The 22,561-nt window shown below is 34.6% G+C and overlaps 1 non-coding gene across 1 annotated transcript; it reads left to right on the forward strand.

The window, feature by feature from the left end:
* The first annotated feature begins 14,095 nt into the window (after positions 1 to 14,095).
* Positions 14,096 to 14,286, forward strand: LOC124984106 (U2 spliceosomal RNA). Its single transcript, XR_007108567.1, has one exon. It is a non-coding gene; the product is annotated as a U2 spliceosomal RNA (small nuclear RNA).
* The last annotated feature ends 8,275 nt before the right edge of the window (positions 14,287 to 22,561 follow it).

The following is a 22,561-nucleotide window of genomic DNA, read 5'->3' on the forward strand; positions in this document are numbered from 1 at the left end:
ACTCACATGTGTTGAATTCACGTCTTAATCTCACAGCCGGTGTATTTTGCACAAGACCCTGCTTCTCGATCATTGCACTCAGAGGATTGCTGTGTGGCACTTGGGTTTAGGTGTCTGTCTTCTTGAGGAAAAGCCTGTGTTATTCATTGTCGTACCCAAGTGCCTTGGTCAGTGCTTTGCACACTACAAGCACTCAGCTTGTGCTGCACAAATGCCTGAATGAATGAGCATTCTAAATGCCTCTAACACTTCACCCACAAAGCGTGCTGGGCTTTTTCCTCAGTGGTCAGCAGCTCATCCATTCCATCTTATGTTATGGTTATTTTGCAGATAGGTACATTGAGACTAGCAATTATGCCAAGGATCGATGTTTCTAGCTATAGTGAAAAATTCAGAGATTTGAAGAGGAAATATTAAGTGCACATGTATATGGGCTGCAATGAAAAGATAGAAGAATATCATCAGTTATTTCTAATTTTGACTGAGAGGTTTAGGTGTACCTCTCAGGATTAACTTCATTTTCCCAGTTATTTCTCATTCATTGAAATAAGTTACCCCTGAGTTGTCATAGTATTGGGTTGTGAAGAATTTAGTCTGTGAAATGTAGCTTATTAATGCTATAGGAAAAAATGAGCCTGTCTTTCTTTGCATTTGTAATGCACACACTCCTAGGGCATAAAAGCTTCCCCTAGGTGCTGGCACACCAAAGTACATCTTATTGAGCTGACTTACAATGCAGTCTGGTCTCTCAGAGACTGCTGCCACAAACGAAGGCACAAGTGAAATGGGGGAGTCCTGTTCTGTGCACAGTCCATCAACATTAATGAGAGTTATAAAGTGAAGTTTAAAATGGGCCTTTGAAGTTGCTGTTGTATTTTATTCATTTATTCATGGGACAATTGGTATCTGTGGCACTTAAGAACACATAACAGATAAGGTTCCTGCCCTGAGAAGCTTACAGTCTAATTCAAAGAGATGACAGCTCTCATACCATGTTTCAGTGAGCTGGGCTACTGGCCCAACATCATGACACCCACAGGACTGTGGAATATGGTCCTGGCCACTGATGAGCAGGATTCATTACTTTAAGCCAAGTGATATTTCAGAGCCATCCCGAATGCGGCTGCTACTCTACCGGTGGGGGTGATTATGTGGGTACTGATTATTCACATTAAGGGAGAAGATAAAGAATGAAGACAGAATTTTGGAAAATAGAAATAAACAAATAAAAAAGCACACAGAGAACTTCCAGTTGCCATACTGACGATATAAAAGCATCCAATCTGGAATTAATCATTTCAGTCATTTATAAGTAGGTTTGTGTCTCCCTTTTCATAAGCGTCTCACCCTGCTATAAATGACATTCTGTTTTATGAAAGTATAATGTGAAAATCTACTGATAAGCCAAATAATAAAAACTTTATAGCATGTCAGGACTTTTTTATTATTATTATTTAACCTCAATCAAGTTATAATACTGAACACATGTATCCTTGGCCTAAATCACCTTGTCAAGTTTAACTGTATATTCAACTTCATTTACATGACATATGATCTAATACTGGAGAACAACAATACCATTGTCGTGTTAATTGAAAACTCCAAACTGAGAGCCAGAAGAAACCACTGGGTTGATTGCTGAGGGTCCCAGGGAAGGGGATCTATTCCCACACCTGCAGTTGGTCCATAACACTAACATTGTTACTGACATCTGGGTCTAATCAGTCCAGAGACCTTGATATGCTGCTCCTGGGGCACATAAATTTAGCATTACATTCATTTTAAAAGCCCCCTCTTTCAGTTTTTTAAGGACAAGATAGATTCATGGCTCCACAGAGTCTAACAAAGTAGAAACCACAAACAGAGTAAGTTACTGCCACAGGCCTCGTGGACTTGACTTACCAACTCTTTGCCACTTCAATAATGGAATTTTATGTTTAGCTCTGGCTATCAAAAATGTGTTTCCACCAACAGTGAAGTTCGCCTGAAAAGCTGTATTAAAAATAAAAGCAAATCCTCAGAACGTGAGCCAATTTGTATAAATCAGCTTTATGTAAGGATATGAGATAATATCGAACAGAGAAATACAAGTTTAGGAATCATAATTTGCCTCATTCGTTTCATAACTGGAAGGCCTTTTAGAGTTGACCCTTCATAATATGTTTTAAGGAGATTTGCATCCAAAGGGATTTTCTGAAGAAAAGCTAAAGAATTTTAGATCTTTGGTGGGATTTTGGTTGAATGGATATTAGGGACAAAGGATCTGCTTGAGTTGGTAATTATTTTATGCAACTACTCTACAAAACATGGAATTTACAAAAAGTTCTGTTGCCACTCAACATGAGTGAAAACTAAATACCCTCTTGTGTTTTGTGCAGGTGCCCCAGGTAACCAAAGAGCTCTAAAAGAGAAAAAAAAAATCCATATGATTTTCCCAGTAACATTTATTATGAAAAATATAAACATGAAAGAATAAAAAAGAAAAAACCATTGGCAGTCTTGCAAACTACTGAAGGAGTGTGCCTGAGACAACTAGTAGGGCAGAGTTTTTAATACACTTTGTTTTAGGTTGTTTTCTTTCATTTTCTGTCTTTCCTTCTATGTTGTTAAAAAAAAAAAGACTTGGTTATGTAGCTAGAGTTACTAAATGATTCTCTGGTTGATAAAGTTTGTGTTTGCTGGCTGCACCATTTTATTTATTTATTGGCTCAAATGTGGAGCCTAGCTTTGAAGGACTTCGTGTGAACTGGACAAATTACCTATCTAATGAGCATCCCTAAAGGATCTAACTTTGGAAATTAGCAAACAAATGAGATTAATGATCACCAAATTGAACTGGGAAGAGGGAAGACATTGTTCCTGTATTTATACCCAATCACAGGACAAGTATTTTTCTCTCTTAGTTTTGCAGAGAGCATTTGGTGATGTGGTTCCTTATCTCAGTCAAATACTTCATCATGGACCCAATCTTTTTCTCTCAAGTCATACTTTGTATGGAGGTTTTCATGCAAAGGGACTTTCCAGAAGGAAAGTTATGAATAGACATAAGTAGCCTTATGAGTAAAAAATAAGAAAAACAAACTGATATTTATGAATAGAATACAATGGTTCACTGGGAAAAAGAATGCACAGAAAGAGGGCATTGCTAGAGTTTTTGCACAGAGTACAGATGAGAAAATCAATGGTCCCCAAGAAGCGAAGAAGTACTGCACAATTGAGAACATGGTGCTTATAAAAATAACCCAACCATTAAGAAAATTTCAAATAATGTTCAAGTTACTGTACCTAAGCAAAACAGGATATGCTTTTACATTTAAAAAATACTGCCCCCCTCCCCCACAAAGAATCATATCTGTTTCAAAGAGAATGTTTTCTATTATTTGGAGACTCCAAAAATATGAGAATGTATACTTAACAAAAGTATCTATGTAATATCTGTATAGACAGTTGGATCAGTGATCAGAGTACCAGGAATAACGGAGCCCCCTGAAAAGGGTGTCTACTATGTGCCAGGCACTGTAGTAGGAACTCTGGGATAGTACTTGTGGCCAAGGCTGTCCTTTTCCTTCTAAACTAGCTTGCCAACTAGCTTGATTCTTACATCAAAATTCTTTGGTGGAGGTATTTGTGCTTTCAGTCTTTGACTTGGTTTCTAGAAACTGGAGGTGATCTCACATTCAATGTATTGTGATTGATAGATTGTATTCACATTACACATTTTGTGATTTATGTTTTGAAGATAGCTTAAAGCTAGTTCAGGGAAGTCTTCTCTGCTTAAGGTATAATGCACATTTATGAAGGTATAGAGTTCAGTTCGTTTGTTTAATGGGAAGTGATGGGCATGGTATGAGGCTGGAGAAATTTCCACAAGAAGATCAGAAAGTGTTGACAATCTCACATTTACCAAATAATGCATGTGATAAAGATCCATACTAGATCTGTGTAAAAGCTCTTCAACATTCTGTTGAAATATATTTTAAAATACCTTGTTCCAGTAAGCTTAGTTTTGCAACACTGAACACTTTCTGGAAGTGAGTATGTGATTTGCTAACAGATCAGTTAATGGTAGACTAGAAACACAACCTAAGTCATTATTAAATTTTTGTTACCTTGAAAACCTACGGAATACCTAAAGCTATCCACAGATCTGAGTTTGCACCCATTTCTTCCTCCTCCATGATATGGGAACAATGAGCCGCATAAATGGAAATTTGAGACAGTAATTGATTCCTTAATATTGGTGTAATCTACCTTTCTTCACAGAAAAACAAGGAGTGGTCACAACAGGATCACAGCAACGATGTACAAAAGAATGTTCCTCTCAATCATCCACACTGCAGAGCTCTCATATTCTTCCCAAATGTTTATAACATGCATCACTGATGGAGTCTATTATAAGCCAAGTGCATGCTAGGGACTTACACATTACCTTATTTGTAAATACCTACAACAGAACACAGATCATAGAGATTAAGTAACATGCCTGAAGCTGCTCAGTGAATGGGACAATTTACATAGTTCTTTCATAACCATTGTCGCCATTTCAATTTATATATTGGTGTAACTGTTTATCAATGGCTCTGTTCTACTTTGTGAGGGCAGGAACTATATCTGTTTTATAGCCAGAGCCTGAGAACAGTGCCCACCACAATGTAGGTGCTTATTGGTAAGTATCCTGACCTTATTCTTTGTCGGTAGTGGACTCCAATCCAAGTGGCCATGGTGATGCATAATCTATTTTTTTGTGTGGCTTCAATGGTAAGTTTAAAGGAAGAGATGCAAGGTAGGGGATGGGGGTTAACATTTCCCATGACTCATTCATATCTTAAATGAATTTTATATGCCAGTTCTTTTATTTTATATTAACCACCTTTCTACCCCAGGTCTCTCCACAGTCATAGTCTCTCATTTAAAAAAAAAAAAAAATTAGGAACAAAGTTAGTATGACCTGCCAAGGTGTACTTCAGTATTACCCTTCTCTTCTTACCTCTATAGACTAAACTTGTACTCTTAACTCTCTGCCATTAGCAGGGAATGTCATTCTCAAATGTCTGCCTTGCACATTAGACCCCCATTGGACCTAAAGGTCTACTTAGAGGTTGTGAGCCTGGAATTCAGGGCTGTCCCCTGCTGTGCTTGAGTTTGCATTGTTTCTGGAGGGACAGAATTTGTGAGAACCCAGAGAATTTGTGATTCCCCAAAGGCCTTGCTTCCAAATGCTCCAAGGAAAGAGTGACTTGTTATCAAGGAATTGAGAGGAAATGAGATGTTGGAGGAATTGATATAAAAATGGAAAAGTGACACACTTTATGGCTCAGCCAAGAATAGTGTAATTTTATTGCATTTTTGGACGACCCAATATACACTCTGGTCACTCTGATTTTTCTTCTTTACCTTCTCCTTATTCGTTTTTCCATTGAGTTCTTTCCAACTTGAGGGACTGCGTGGCTGTTCCCTCTGCTGGGATTGCCTGCTTCACCAGAGTGCCTCGCTCCTTTTCATCCCCTGAGTCCCAGCCTAAATATCACTTCCTCAGAGAGATGACAAGAAAGGTTAAGAAACCTTCATTTGGTACCTGTCGTTCTCTTCTGGCACTCTGTTTCCTTCATAGTACTTGTCACAATTTATACTTTTATATTGTTTTGCTTATTATTTAATATCTGTCCACTGTACCCCCAATTCCTTGAGGACAGGGTGGTACCTAATTTAATTAAGGCTCTTCGAGGACCAAGAAGCCTTGAAGAGGACTATGCCCTCTGATGTCCCTTTGCTTGGGCATGTTTTTCAGGGGAAAAATGGAATTCTTCAGATCTTAGGAGAAGTCTCAATACTCTGAACTTTGAGAAACACTGAATCTCAAAGAAGGGTCAGAAGTGGCTAACTTCAAAATGGAGTCTGGTAGTTGACTAGGGGGTCACACATATATTCCATGTTCCTGGAAGAAACATAAACTGAACTTTGTGGCCTTTGCCTGGGTGTGTTCCTGTTTCAACTCCCAAGATTAACCCTGGAGAAAGTTCCATTTTGCTGCCCAGACCTGACCATTGAGCACTGTCCTGCAATCAACCAATCAGGACTGAGTACTCCCCCATGTTTACACCATTCATTTACATAGCAGACCAGAGTGGGAACTTGGGCAGGAGCTTTACATAAGTCAGCCTCTCTCTCTTGTTCCTTCGGAGTTTCTTTTCCCTTTATAGGAAAGACCCAATCTTACTAGTTTCACAAGCTATTTCTTTCTTTCTCCTCCCTCCTCTTCTGCCTCTTTTTCTTTCTCCTTTGCCTCTTCTTCATCAGTCTTCTTTTCCTTTCTTCTCCTCCTTCTCTTCATCCTCCTCCTCCTTTTCCTTCTCAATAAGGCCATCCTTTTTATCTTAAATTATTTCCTAATAAATGTTTTTGACAATACTTAAGGACAAAAGTTATTTATTGAATGAATTTATAAACTGTACTTTCCTTCTTTTCTGAAACACATTAGTCCCCTTTTATCTACAGGGGATAAAAGATGAAGCTCCCCAGTGGATACTTGAAACTGTGGTAGTATTGACTCTAAATATACAGTTTTTCCCTGTATATGCATGCACACATCCAATGCCTTTTCCACTTAGCACTTACACACTGTGGTTGTAACTTTTGCCGTTTTAGATGCATCAGCAAAACTAGCACAACATTTCTTTAATTCTACCTTCACAATTCCATGGATAGAAGATTGATTTTTATAGTAGATCTTAGCAACCTCAACATACGATTTTTTTCTTTCCTTATTAAGTCGAGAACCTTCTCCTTTTCACTTAAAAGTAGTACTTAGCTTCTCTTTGGCCTATCTGAATTGCCAGCATTGCTTCTCTTGCCCTTTAGGGCCATAATTAAGTGAAATAAGCATTCCCTCAACACAAAACCTGAGATACCAGAACAGTTGACCGATAATCCCAATGACTGTTAAATGACTATCAGGTGGATAGCATATAGAGTGTGGACATACTGAACAAAGGAATGAGTCACATCTTAGGCAGGATGGGCAAGTTGAACAAGATTTCATTGTGTTAATTAGCATGGCAGACAGTATAAACTTAAGAATTCTCTATTTCTGTAATTTTTCATTTAATATTTTTGAACTGTGGTTAATTGTGGGTAATTGAAATCACAGAAAGAAAAACTGCAAACAAAGTGATACTACTATATTTTCCTTGCTGCCAATCCAGGTTATAGAATTCCTTCAAGCTTCAAGATGTTGGTGATGTTTTTCCCCCGTCAGGGAACTTCAAAAAATGACAGTTATAATACTTGACTATTACCCACCTATGTCGTTTTTCTGTTGTACATTCTTTCACAGTTTTAGTCTTTCCTCCAAAAGTATATAATTATTAGTATATCTCAAATAAAATGAATTGATGGGGGAGCAATCTTGGTGAATAATGGGAACTTCTAATCATATTAGTGCCAAAGCTGTCAAAAAAGACACTAAAAGAATAATAGAGACCAAATAAACATTTGAATCTTCATAGAGATTTCTGTTGAGCCATCAGCTTAAAAGATAGCAGATACTCTGCAAATAAAAGTATGCTAAGGCCAGGGTCATAAATGACCAAGCTCCCAGTAAATTCTAATGGCACAATACATTCAATACAAACACATCTACGAACATTATCTATTTAAAAATAAGAATAAATACAAGTAAAACAGATACTGTAGAACCAGAGACATTGAGCTAGTGGAGTGTTTAAATGTATCAATAAATACCTGCTTTAAGAGACTTATACTGTATAGGCAAAGAATTAAAGTGCAGGGAAATGTATCCTACAGATAATCAAATGAAAGCACAGGGACACAGTGCCAGAGAACAGTTTGGATTGGCTTCTTTTTCAGTGGGATTCATTCTTTTAAGTACTAACCTATTTAACCTTTGGAAGTGAAATATTTGTGTTTTAATGAGAAATCTGCATTTCACTGTAAAACTAGAACTCATTGTCCTTGGCTTCTCTGTTCTTCACTAAAGCATTCTCTTTCTAAATTTTGTGTTAACATATAAGGAGAAAGAGTATCAAAAATCTAGAAGAGAAGCAGGCATATTTATATACAGATTCTAATCAGTTTTTGGATCTTGGACAAAATGATATCAATGGTCTGTAAGCCAGTGTCCAAACTTTGGGTTCATTTGGTTCAAGTTTGTAAGTTAGGCCCTCCTCTGCTTCCAATTCAGTTTTGCTATCTCAACCTGAGTCGTTCTAACCCACACGTATGACCTTGCATATAATGAAAGAAAACTTTAATGTTAGTTCTAAAATTGCATTCATGATTGGTGATCAATTATTGTATTAATCAATTTCACTGTTATTGTTCCAAGGAACTAACATGTTTTTCAGTAATTATATATAGCATAAGTTACTTTATTAACATCTGTTTTCTTTCAAAAGTGAAGTCACTGGGTTGAGTTCATTATTTCTCTTGAATACAAGCATACATTTTGGAATATTACAATTCATGTACTAATCCATGAAATATAAAATATTCTTCTGAAATTTCTCCTGTGTCTCAGTATCCTTGTCTGTCAAATGGAGAAAACATATATGATTTATTACCTTATTAGCATATTTGAAATGGTAATGATAGTGGCTGTAACTGAAAAACACTAAGTACTCAAAGGCTTAGTAAAACAAAATTCACTTCTTGTCCAGTTTGAGTGTTCCTAGTTGGTGTATCTCCTCTAAATAGTGGTTCAAGGATTCAGATTGTTTATACTTATAGTAAAAATATCACAAGTATCAAGTTTTCACTATATTTCTGGGAAAATATTTTATTTTATGGTACTTTGTCCTTTCTGTCTTTATGGAGAAAGTGGTCTGAAATTTTCAGTTGGAGGAAACATGGAAAGTTGTCTTACTCTCCTTAAAAGTACTCAGTATGAGGAAGCACACACTCCTGTTTACTGTGCTGCTTGTTATTTCCACAATTAACTTTAAGGACACATATGCCATGACAGGGGTCTTATATCTCTACAGGAATATAAGATATGTCCTAGCATTTGTCTTGGTTTTATTACCTATGGTAATTGAGTTGCTGCCCTGGGTCATCTCCCCTAATCTTTCCTTCCTACCATGAACTTCTAGGTCTAGAAAATATATATCTTTTTTCTCCAACTTTTGAATTTTGCCTTAGAAGAATTTAAGCACACTTTTATTGAGTTAATAGAATTTCTTAGCATAATCATCTATAATTTCAGTTATAAATTTACTACATACTTACTAAAAGACTAGTTAATAGAAAACATGCACCTCAAAGAAAAATATATAACATAGAATTAATCATACATATTTTAAAGAGTTATACTTTGACATCTTTTATTTCCACTGCCTTCCTACCAAAAACTTTATACCACTAGACAAAACAAATATGGCAAATATTTTTAGTACTTGAAAAACTAAAAGTTATTATTAAAATACTACATGAATGTGGAGGAGAGATCAGTGGAATAGAGTAAAGAGATTGAGAGGGAGGAATGAGAAAAGGGGAGAAACAATAGAATGAATCTGATCTGAATTTCCTGTATGTGTATATGACTATACCACAGTGAATCGCAACTTCATGTATATCAACAAGACACTAATTTTAAAAACTGTAAATAAATAAGAGAAAGATCAGTGGAGTAGAGGGAAGGGAATGGGGGGAAGGAAGAGGAGAGGCAAAGGAGAAAGAGTAGGGACTGCACTGGAACATATTGTATTCCATGTCTGTATAACTACGTTGAAATGAATCCCAATGTTATCTATAACTAAAATGAACTAATAAAAAGAAAAATAAAAGTCTTTGTAGAGGTTTACTGCACATTGTTGGCAAATAGTTGAGATGTACATGCATAAGACAAGGTACCAACAGGTCCAATAGAAATATCTTGATGCACTAATGTGAGATTTAGTTGTTTCAACTCAGGCAGAGTTGAGAAATCTTGGATAGCGACTAGAGTACTCAGTTTAGATTCCATAGCCTAAAATAAGGAACTTGAGCCAGGACTAAGTTTAAAATTGAAATAGAACCACCTTAATATGCTAAGTGAAATAACCCAAACCCAAAAAACCAAAGGCCGAATGTTTTCTCTGATAAGCAGATGCTGATTCAAATTGGCGGGAGGCAGTTTAAGGAAGAATGGAGGAAATTCAGATTGGCAGGGGGGAATGAGGGAAGGATAGGGGATGTGGGGGTTGGGAAGGCAATGGAATGAGACAGACATTATTACCCTATATACATGTATGATGACACAACTGGTGTGATTCTACATCATGTACAGTCAGAAGACTCAGAAGTTGTGCTCCCTTTGTGTACAATGTGTCAAAATGCATTCTACTGTTAGATATAACTAATTAGAGCAAATTTAAAAAATAAAATGAAAAAAAAAGAAGGTCATCACCATTTAGGCCTTTGACTTTGGATCCCTAGAGCCATGAGCTAAAATGAACCTTTGTTCTTAAAAAAAAAAAAAAAAAAGGTAAAAATCAAGACTTACAGACCCCAAAGAATCTGCAGGTAATTTAGTTGTCTTCTAGAAGAAATACAACATCCCTCAAGGAAGATCATACGATCAAGACTCTCTACTACATATATCATCCACCATGGTAAAACAACCACTAGACGTGCAAAGAAACATTAAATAGTGGCCCAGAGTCACAGAAAATATTAGTCTTTATAAATAAACCCAAGATGACTTAAATGTTCAATTAGTAGACAAGTCCTTTAAAATGGCTATTTTAATTATGCTTAAGGACTAAAAACAAAATATGGTCACAAGAAATGAATGGAAGATGAATCTCAGAAGATATTTAGAAACTATGAGAAGTAAGTATGAGAAAATTCTATAGTTGAAATTATAATATTTCAAATTAAAAAAATAACTGGGATCATCAATACCTCTTCTGGTATATACCTAAAGTAAATTAAATCACCTTATAATGATATCTGTATTCCCTTCTGAACTTGTAATACTTTTAACAATAACCAAGATATATAGACAACTGGAGAGTCCACCAAAGGATGAATGGATAAAGTCATTGTGAGAGATATATACATATATATATATATATATATCATACACACATATATATATGATTTATATATATATGATTCTTTATATATATATATATATATAATTCTTTAAAAAAGAATGAAATGCTGCCACTTACCACAATATGGATAATATGGATGAATCTAGAGGATTCATGCTAAATAAGCCAAACACAGAAGAAAAATACAGTAGGATTTCCATTCATATGTAAAATCTAAAACATGTGACCAAAATATCTGACAAGAACAACTTAGAGGAGGAAAAGTTTATTTTAGTTCATAGTACCAGAGGTCTCAGTCCATAGATGGCCTTGCTCTGAGCCCAAGGTTCCCATGGGAGAAGAGCATGGTGGAGGGACTCTGCTTCCCTCATGGCAACAAGGCAGCAGAGAGAGAATGAGGGGAGAAGGAACCACAGAGAAGATTCATCCCTCTAGTGAACATCCCCATTTTCCCACCACAATCTCTCTGCCTACAGTTACCACTCATTTAGTGCATTTAAACTATGGTGTCCTGAATAGGTCACAGATCTCATAACTTAAACATTTTACCTCCCAAACATTCCTGAATCAACACAGGAGCTTTTGGGGGGACCCTCATACCCAAGTCATAACATACATGCAAATGGAGAATAAAATTGCTTACCAGGGGTGAGGGAGGGTGAGGGAAAGGGAATTAGAAAGTATAGGCCAAGCACACAACATTGCCAATATTTAGAATGAACATGTCTAGAGATTTAACATATAATATGTACTTAATAAAATTTTATTACATTTGGAATTATTTCTAAGGAAGCAGATTTTAGGTTCTTTTGCCACACACAGAAATGCACAACTATGTAAAATGATGGCTATGTTAATTTGCTTGACTATTACAATCATTTGCATATGTATATAAAAACATCAAGTTTTTCATATGAAATGCATACAATAAAATCAGTTAAAATATAACTGGATAAACAATAGCACATTCAGAATGCAAGAAAATTTGAATTTGAAGATAGATTGTTGTAAATTATCCAAAATGAAGAATGGAGGGGAAAAAAGTCATCAAAAATGAACAAAGACTTAGTAACACGGATTATATTTTATAGCAAAGGTGATTCATCAGGAAGATAAAGCAATCAAAATTTTGTATATGTGTAATAGACCATTAAACTATATGGAACATGAACTTAGAGGGCTAGAGAAAGAGACAAATTCACAATCATAATTGAAAATTTTAACATCCTGTCCCCAATTGATAGTATAAGTACACACACATAAAAATGTAAGAAAGAACCAAATAACACTATAAACTACTTAAACTAATGGACATTTAAATAACTCCAAACCCAAAAGAAATAGATTAATAGTGCACAAAGAAAATTCAAGAAGATAGACGACATACTAGGTCATAAAATAATTTTTAGTATCTTTTAGTAGACTGAAATATTTGAGAAATGACAGAATTATAAATCAATATTAATTAGGTATCAAAAAAGTCCCAAGTACTTGGAAATTATGCAATACACTTCTAAATAGACCATAGGTCAAAGAAGAATTTTCTGGGAGATCACAAAATATTAAACTGAATAATTACAAAAACAGAATATCAAAATTTGTGGTTTAGAGCTAAAGAGGTTCAAGTAGGGACAATTATAGTTTTAGGTACTTTTATAAGAAAATGATAGAATTTTTTTTAAAAATGACATAGGTAAAAGCAATAAAGTAAGAAAGTGATAAGCAGAAATTGAAGAACTATATTTTTATATTTTTATAATTTTTAAAAAGGTCAATATAAGTGATATACATCAGTAAGACAGATTTTAAAAGGTGGGGCACACAAATTAACAATATTGACAATGAAGGGACGGATTTTACTCCAGATACTTAAAAGTATAGGAACATTATGAACAACTTTATGGAATTCATTTTGACAATGTAGATGAAACAAATTTCTTGAAAACCAAAAACAACACAGAATGAAACAGAAAAATCTAACACTTTATCCATTGGAGAAACTCAATACATGGTCTAAAATTCCCTACAAAGAAGAAAAGTTCAAGACCAGATGGTTTCACTAACAAATTTTATCAAGAATTAAAAGAAGAAATAATACAAGCATGTTATGGTTTGGATCTGAAATGTGTCCCAAAATTTCACATGTTGAAGGCTAGGTCCCCAGTGCAGTAGAACTCAGAGGTGAGGCCTTGGGAGAGTGATTGAATCATGAGAGCTTTGATGTCATCTGTGGTTACATTCATTGATGGATTCATAGCTTAACTGACTGATGGAAGTGGGTAGAATCTTAGGTGAGGAGGTGAGGCCTAGTTGGAGAAAGTAGGTCACTGTGGGTGGTTTGTCCCATATTCCTCTCTCTCTCTCTCTCTCTCTCTCTCTCTCTCTCTCTCTTTCTCTCTCATTTCTCCCTCTCTCTCCTTCCTGGTTTCTATGAGGGGAACAGAATTGCTCCACCACACATTTCCTGCTGTGAAATGCTCCTTCACCACGGTCCCAGAAATAAATGGAACATATGACTAGAGAATGAAACTTCTGACACTTCTGACACTGTGAGCCAAAATAAATCTTTCCTCCTTTAGGTTGATTTATCTCAACTGTTTTGTCACTCACTTGGAAAGCTAACACCGTGTTCCATAATTATTTTAATTCAATGAGGTCAGTCTAATCTTCACAACAAAACATGAAGAATATATCAAAAAGTAAAACCATAGAACATGACTATTAATGAATATAAATACAAAAATCCTCGTCAAAATATAGCAAATGAAATAATGTATAGAGAAAACAATACATAAGACCAAATGGGGTTTATTCCATCACTGTAAGTTTTAACATTGTGAGCAATGAATGTAGTCCACCATGCTAATAAATGACAAAATTACATATTAACTTCAATTTTCATTGAAAATGGTATTTGACAAAATTAAATAACTATTAATGATAAAACATCCAGCAAATTTGAATAGAATTTCCTCGGTTTAAAGAATATCTATATAAAATCTACAACTAGTATATTTAGTTGTTAAAAGATTGGATGCTTGATCACTTCTCTGCCTTTTGTCTAAGATCAAGTGTAGTATCTGTTCTTATCAGTTTGAGATCTGCTACACCCTCTATCCGAGGACAACATATTAAATGGATTTTTGGAAATAAGAGTTGGAATAGGAGCTTGCTCTGCTCACTCCACGCATTGACCTGGTATTGCAGTACCTCCAGGAGCAGTGCACCCACCTCAGGGGAAAAAGAAAAACAAAACAAAACAAAACTGGACACTCTTTACCTAAGATGAGTATAACGCCCAGATTTCTGATTTTGTCATTTCTATTCAGCAACATGCTGGAAGTCACAGCTAGTTCTACAAGGCAAGAGAAGGAAATAATATCATAAATATTGGAAAGAAAGACATAAAAATGTCCCTCTTCACCAAAGACATATTGTCTACATGGATAATGCTCAAAAATTTCAAAGCAATTGCTAGAAATATTAAATAAATGTCCCAAGGCTACAAAGCACAAGGTCAGTATTTAAAATTCAATTACTTTTCCTTTTTAAATAATTGTTATAAAGTTGGATTTAAAAAATGTTTTTATTAGTGCATTATAGTTATACATAATAGTGGGATTTATTTTGACATAGTCATAAAGGCATGCAACATTATTTTCTCCATTTTAATCCCTAGTATTTCCCTTTTCCCTTTTTCCACCCTTCCCCTGGTACTATACCACTACTCTATTGATCTTCCCTCTATTAATTTATTTTTAAATTGGTGCATTATAGTTATTTATAAAAGTGGAATGTACTGTGATATGTTCATACATGCACATAGCAGTTTTATCAACTTCACTCCCCAATTCTTCCCTTTCCCTCTCTTCCACCTCCCTCTTAGTCCCTGACCTTTACTCTACTGATCTCTGTTCTATTTTCAAGAGATCTCTTTTTAAATTTTGATGTTTCTCTCTAGTTTCTACATATGAGAGAAAATATTTGACCCTTCACCTTCTGAGTCTGGTTTATTTCCCTTAGCAGAATGTTCTCCAATTCCATTCATTCTCCAGCAAATGGAGTTCATTCTTTCTTCTTTGTTGCTGAATAGAACTCCATTGTGTATATATACCACATTTTCTTTAGCCCCTCATCTGCTGACGGGCACTTACTCTGGTTCATATTTTAGCTATTATAAACTGTGCTGCTATAAACATTGGTATGCATGTATCATTATAGTATGCTAGTTTTATTTTTAAAAACTTTTTGGATAAATACCAAGGAGTAGGATAGTTAGATTGTATGGTGGTTCCATTCTTAGTCTTTGGAGGAATCTCCATACTGCTTTCCAAATTGGTTGTATTAATTTGCAGTCCTACCAATAATATACAAGTGTACCTTTGTTTCTGTATCCTTGTCAGTAATTATTGTTATTTGTATTCTTGATGATTGCCATTTTAACTGGGGTAAGATGATATGTCAGTGTAGTTTTGATTTGCATCTCCCTGATAGCTAAAAATGTTGAACATTTTTCAAATATTTGTTGGCTATCTGTATTTCTTCTTTTGATAAATATTTATTTAGAGCTTTTGCCCACTTACCAAGTGGGTTATTAGTTTTCTTTTTGGTAGGTTTTTTTGTTCTTCATATATTTTGGGTATTAATACAATGTGGGAAGGGTAGCTGGTGAAGATTTTCTCCAATTCCATATGCCTTCTTTTTAGTCTCTTATTTCCTTTGCTCTGCAGAAGCTTTTTAATTTAATACCATCCCACCTGTTGATCCTTGATTTTATAACTTTGTCTTTAGGAGTCTTATTAAGGAAGTTGGTGCCTACACCAATACGTTGGAATGTTACCCTAGGTTTTCTTCTAGGAGTTGAAGAGTTTCTGGTCTAATTCCTAGCTCTTTGATTCACTTTGATTTAACTATTGTGCAGTGTGAGAGATAAGGATCTAGTTTTATTCTTCTACATATGAATATCCAGTTTTCTTAGCACCATTTGTTTAAAAGCCTATCTTTTCTCCAATGTGTGCTTTTGGCACCTTTGTTAAGAATTATATGACTGTATCTATGTGTATTTGTCTCTGCAACTTCTAATCTATTGCATTGATCTTTATATCTGTTTTTATGCCAATACCATGCTGTTTTTGTTACTATAGCTCTGTAGTATAATTCAAGGTATTGTGATGACTTCAGTCAGCTCTTGTTGCTCAGAATATTATTGGCTATTCTGGGTCTTCTATTCTTCCAAGTGACTTTTGGTATTTTTGTAGTTCTATGAAGAATGTCATTGGTATTTTGATGGGAATTGCCTTGAATCTGTAGATTTCTTTCAGTGGTATGACCATTAGGATTATATTAACTCTGCCTATCCATGAACAGTGTAAGAGTTTTCATATTCTAATGTCTTCCTCAACTTATGTCTTCATTATTTTATAATTTTCATTATAAAGGTCTATCACCTCTGAAGTGAGTTTTGTTCCTAAGCATTTTTTTGAGGCTGTTATGGTTTAAGTATTAGGTGTCCCCCAAAAGTTCATGTGTGAGACAATGGAAGAAAGTTTAGAGGTGATTTATTGGGTTATGAGCATTTAACCTAATTAATGAATTAATCCTCTGATAGGAATTAACTAGGTGGAAACTGTAGGCAGGTAGGGTGTGACTGGAGGAGGTGGGTTATTAGGGGGAATGCCTTTGGGGTATATATTTTGTCTGTGGTGAGGGGATGCTTTCTCTCTCTGCTTACTGGTTCCATGTCCTGAGCCACTTTCCCTCACTATACCCTTCCACTGTGATATTCTGCCTCACTGGGACCCAGAGCAAGGGATTTGGTCATCTATAGACAGATCTCTGAAACCATGAGCCCCCAAATAAGCTTTTCCTCCTCTAAAATTTTTCTTGTTGGGTCTTTTGGTCACAGCAGTGAAAAATCTGATTAAAACAGGCTATCATGAATGGAGTAGTTTTCTTTTTTTTTATTGTAAACAAAGGGGATACATGTTGTTTCTCTGTTTGTACATGGAGTAAAGGCATACCATTTGTGTAATCATAAATTTTACATAGGGTAATGTTGTTTGATTCATTCTGTTATTTTTCCCCTTCCCCCTACCCCTCTGACCCCTCTTTTCCCTCTATACAGTCCTTCCTTCCTCCATTCTTGCCCCCCCCAACCCTAACCCTAACCCTAACACTAACCCCTCCCACCCCCCATTATGTGTTATCATCTGCTTATCAGCGAGATCATTCGTCCTTTGGTTTTTTGAGATTGGCTTATCTCACTTAGCATGATATTCTCCAATTTCATCCATTTGCCTGCAAATGCCATAATTTTATCATTCTTTATGGCTGAGTAATATTTCATTGTATATATATACCACAGTTTCTTTATCCATTCATCAATTGAAGGACATCTAGGTTGGTTCCACAATCTGGCTATTGTGAATTGAGTAGCTATGAACATTGATGTGGCTGTATCTCTGTAGTATGCTGATTTTAAGTCTTTTGGGTATAGGCCAAGGAGTGGGATAGCTGGGTCAAATGGTGGTTCCAATGAATGGAGTAGTTTTCTTGATCTCTTTCTCTGCAGATTTTTGTAATATAAGGAAGCTATTGATTTTGATATGTTCATCTTGTATGTTGGTACATGGCTGAATTTGTTTATCTACTCTAGAAGTCTTCTTACAGATGATTTTTTTTTGAGTCCTGTATGTATAGGATCATGTGATCAGCCAACAAAGATAGTATGATTTCTTCTTTTCCTATTGTATCCCTTTAATTTCCTTCCTTTGTCTGGTTGCTCTGGCTAGAGTTTTAATAACCATATTGAATAAAGTAATGAGATTGAACATCCTAGTCTCATTCCTGATTTTAGGGGAAATGCTTTCAGTTTTTCTCCAATCAGTATGATGTTAGCTTTAGGTTTGTTGTATATAGCTTTTATCATGTCGAGGTAGATTCCTTTCATCCCTGTTTCTTCAGTGATTTTAATATGAGGGAGTGTGGATTTTTTGTCAAAGTCTGTTTCTGTATCTGTTGAGATTATCATGTGATTTTTGTCCTTGATTCTATTTATGTGATGAATTACACTTATTGATTTAGATATTTCAAACCAAACTTGCAACCCTGAGATGAATCCAACTTGAACACAGGGTACAATCTTCTTAACATGTTTTAAAATGTGATTTGCTAATATTTTATTAATGATTTTTGCATCTATGTTCATGAGGGATATTGGTCTGTAGTTTTCTTATCTTGATGTGCCTTTAACTGGTTTGGGGATTAGGTTGATACTGACTTCATAGAGTTAGTTTGGGTGTGTTCTCTACCTTTCTATTTCATGGAATATTTTGAGGAAGATTAGTTCTTCTTTAAAGGTCTCGTAGAACTCAGCTGAGACTCCATCTGGTCCTGGGCTTTTCTTTGTTGGAAAGAGTTTAATTACTGCTTCAATATCACTGCTTGATATTAGTCTGCTTAGGTTTTCTTTATCCTCTGGGTTCAATTTGGGTAGGTAATGTGTATATAGAAATATGTCAACATCTTCTGCATTTTTCAATTTATTAGAATGTAAATTTTTAAAAATAGTTCCTAAATATCCTCTAGATTTCAGAAATGTCTATGGCAGAAATATCTGTGGTGGTGTTTACTTTTTCATCTCTAGTTTTGTTGATTTGAGTATTCTCTATTGTTATTTTGGTTAGTTTATTAAAGGTTTATCAATCTTGTTTATCTTTTCAAAGAACCAACTCTTTTTTGCATTTATCATTTATATTGTTTGTTGTTGTTGTTATTGTTTTTGTTCTCAATTTCATGAATTTTGGCTCTGATCTTAATTATCTTCTGTCTTCTACTGGTTTTGGAATTAATTTATTCTTGATTTTCAAAAACCTTGAGATGTAGCATTAGATAATTTGCTTGGGATATTTTCTTTTAATTGTGAGCACGCAATGCCATAAATCTTTCTCTTAATACTGCTTTATATTGTTACACAGATTTTGATATGTTATATCACTGTTTTCATTTGACTGTAGGAATTTTTTAATTTCTATTCTCATTTTTTCTACGATCCATTCCTCATTTAAAAGAATATTGTTCAAGCTCCATATATTTGTGTGGTTTCTGTAAGTTTTCTGGGTATTGATTTCTAATTTCAATCCATTATGATCTGATCAAATGCACTAAATAATACCACTCTTTATACTTGCTAAGACTTGTTTTGTGTCCTAAAATGTAAATTATATTTCTTATATGTTAACAGCAAGCAATAAGAACATAAATTTCACTTTTTCCATTTACCATATTGTTGTAAGCATTAATAGTTAGAAATAAATTAGAAAATACGCAAGATCTAAATAAAATCTACTAAAATTTCTGTTGTAAACTAAAGAAAAATAAATAAATGGAATGCTATATAATCTTCATTAATTGAATCACTTAGTAGTGATAAATCACTCTTCCCTAATTGAGCTGCAGAGTCAATGTGATAACAAGAAGCATTTCAAGAATGTAAACTATATGGAATTATAAAGGTCCCTGAAAATCAAAACAAATTTCAAGAAAAAAACTAATAAATTTGGAGTAATTATATCATCTGATTTAAAGAATTACCACAAAGATATCTCAAGATAGTGTGATCTGGTACAAGAATATTAAAATGAGTTCTTAAAATAGATTAAAGAATCCAGAAAGAAAACCAATTAATTTTTTTGGCATAAAATTTCTTTCCATGAAAGAAGTAGAAGAGAAAAATCATTCAACCAATGGAAAATTTAACAATATATAGAAAAAAGACAACTTTGATCTTAATCTCTGTACACTGAAATTAATTCAAGATGCAGAGGCATCTTAAATTAAAGATGTTAAAGATACAATTAAAAAGATACAACTAAAAAGCTCCTGGAAAAAAAATAGAAGGATATTTTTGAAACCCGGTAATGAGCAAAGATTTCTCAGACAAAACACATAAAACAATCATAAAGAAAAACCTAAAAATTACACTTAATCAAAATGAAATCTGCTCTCCAAGTCTCCTCTAAAAAACAAAATTAGGTGAGCCACTAAACACTCATGTTCTGTGTCTGGCAAAGGTATGTATCTATAACACATGAAAGAACTCCTGTAAATCACTAATAAGAAGATAAAACTATCCTTTTTAAAAAGACTTGGACAGACATTTCATAAAGGAAGATAAGTAGCCTACAAGCATATGCAAAAGTTCTTAGCATCTTTAATCAAGAAAATGCACACTAAAAATGGAGATACCAATATTCACCCCTGTAATGCTTAATATGGGAAAATACTGACAACACTAAATGTCATCTAGAATATGGAGCAGTCAGAATTCTTATACATTGCTAGTGGGCATGAAAAATGGTTAGAAGGTAAACATACCATATCACCATGATTTTATTCCTAGGTATTAAATCAGAAGATATAAAAAACATGTGCATGATACACTTGTTCAAAATGATTCATAGTAGTTTTATTCTTAGAAACTTCAAACCAGCAATAACCCAAATATCAATAGAAAACAGAATGGGTAAAACTTTTGGTATATTCTTCCTACATTATAAGAATTACACATAATGGATTACTAGTCATCTATAAAAAATGATAAATTATTGATAATCATAAAAATATATCTTTCAAGACATTAAGTTGAGAAAGAGAAGGCACATACAAGAATGTATATCATGATTCCATTAGTGTGTATAGAACGAACAAAACTAATCTTTGATAAACATGTGGCAGAGAGAACCACCCAACCAAAAAAGCAAAAGAAAAGAAGAGGAAGGGGCTGGAGTTCCACAATTCCTTTTGAGTTTCCACTGCCATGACATAAAGACCGTCCACTAGGTTCCACCTCTTTAAATTTATACCATTTCCTAGTAGCACCAAGCTGAGGACCAAGTCTTGAATACATGGGATTTTGGGAGACATTTTAGTGGCAAACTACAATAGTACTTAATAGAGGAAAGCTTCTGTAGAACAGTACTTTTTGTTAACTTATTTGGGCATCAGACCTGTGCACTTAATTTTAGTCATTATTTTTTAAAAAAAATTAAAGCAAATATCTGTGACACACACAAATATGTACCCAAAGGTACATGAACAAATTTTGTCCCAATTTTGTTTAGATATTACTGCTCTAGATCTAGGAGTTAATTGTGTTGATTATAATGTGTTTTTAGAAAAGCATGGATCCACTGAGTAAGAATATAGAAATTTAGAGAAATGCATAGTAAGTTGGCTGAGAAAAGAAAATGTCAAAACAGAAAGGGGCCTATCTTACATTGAAGAAAGAGGTATAAAACAATTTATAATGAACTTGATTTTTTTTGTGCAAGGAGTTGCTTTTAAAACATTGCTAACATAATACAAGGTAATGCTATCTCTCTTAGAAATGAATTGTGATGATGTCTTATAATCAGGTTACATATTAAAAAAGTTTATAGACCTCAATAACAAAACCAAGCTTTTGAAAAGATGACTAAAGTACCCTTATGTTTTATTTCATGCTTTGAAACCTGCACTGAAATATTTCACTAGTCTTAAACCAGATGAAGTCACGGAAGCATCATAATGTGGGCTAAAACCCTGGGGAGGTTATTAGCAATTTTGCTTTTACACTTCCTACATGATTGTGGAAATGTGGGTTCTACTTCCCATGAGACTCTTATTCCCATGTTTGGTATAACTGCTGCTATATCAACAGAAAACTTTAGGCATTTCAGTTGGGTCCTTTACAGATCTTGCCTTAGAAAATTGTTGATGTCAAAAACGCTAAAGGTATATCTTGAGAGGAAAATTGTCTTCCTGTAGAGAAAGGGAACTTTATAATAGCAAATATATAAATAAAGGTCAAACAGAACAGACAATGATTTTATTCCTAGTAGAGGCATAAAAGATGTAGGTTTTATAAATGGCAAAATTAAATTTGATCAGGGAAAAGCAAATGTTATTGCTGAGCAAGTAGGATTTTGGTAGACTTGGAGGTGAAAGTTGTTTTTTTAAATTTTTCTTATAAGGAATAGCATACGCAGGGGCTCCCAGATTGCCTAGAGGAGAAGTTCATGCAAGTAGGGACAAAGGGAATAGGAAGAAACCAATTGCTGAGATGTGAAGAAGGTGGAATCTGTAGGCTCTGGTGATTTGTGTGTATGTGTGGTGTATGTGTGTGTTTGGTGGTAATGGAAGGTGAACAGTGATCCTATAGTGTGATCATTGAAGCTGTGAAGAAGGGTGAACTAGAAAATGATAAATCACTAAACCACATTTCAGAACATTGCATATGTTAGAGCCTCAGAGCTCAGTTTGTTGACATGGCATGAAAATTAGTTTTAGGTTATGTTTAGGAGATTGGTGCCTGGTATTGAATTTCAGGTTGATCCTTGAAAGTTTTGAATTGCATAAGAGGTATTTGATGTAGGGACAAAAATACTAGAATGCTGCTTTACAAATAAGCCACAAAGGCATTTAAGATTTTTTTGAGTCAAGAAAACACAAACAAAACATTAGAATGA

Source organism: Sciurus carolinensis, chromosome 4 (genome assembly GCF_902686445.1).
Source record: "Sciurus carolinensis chromosome 4, mSciCar1.2, whole genome shotgun sequence".
In the NCBI taxonomy this organism is placed as follows: domain Eukaryota; kingdom Metazoa; phylum Chordata; class Mammalia; order Rodentia; family Sciuridae; genus Sciurus; species Sciurus carolinensis.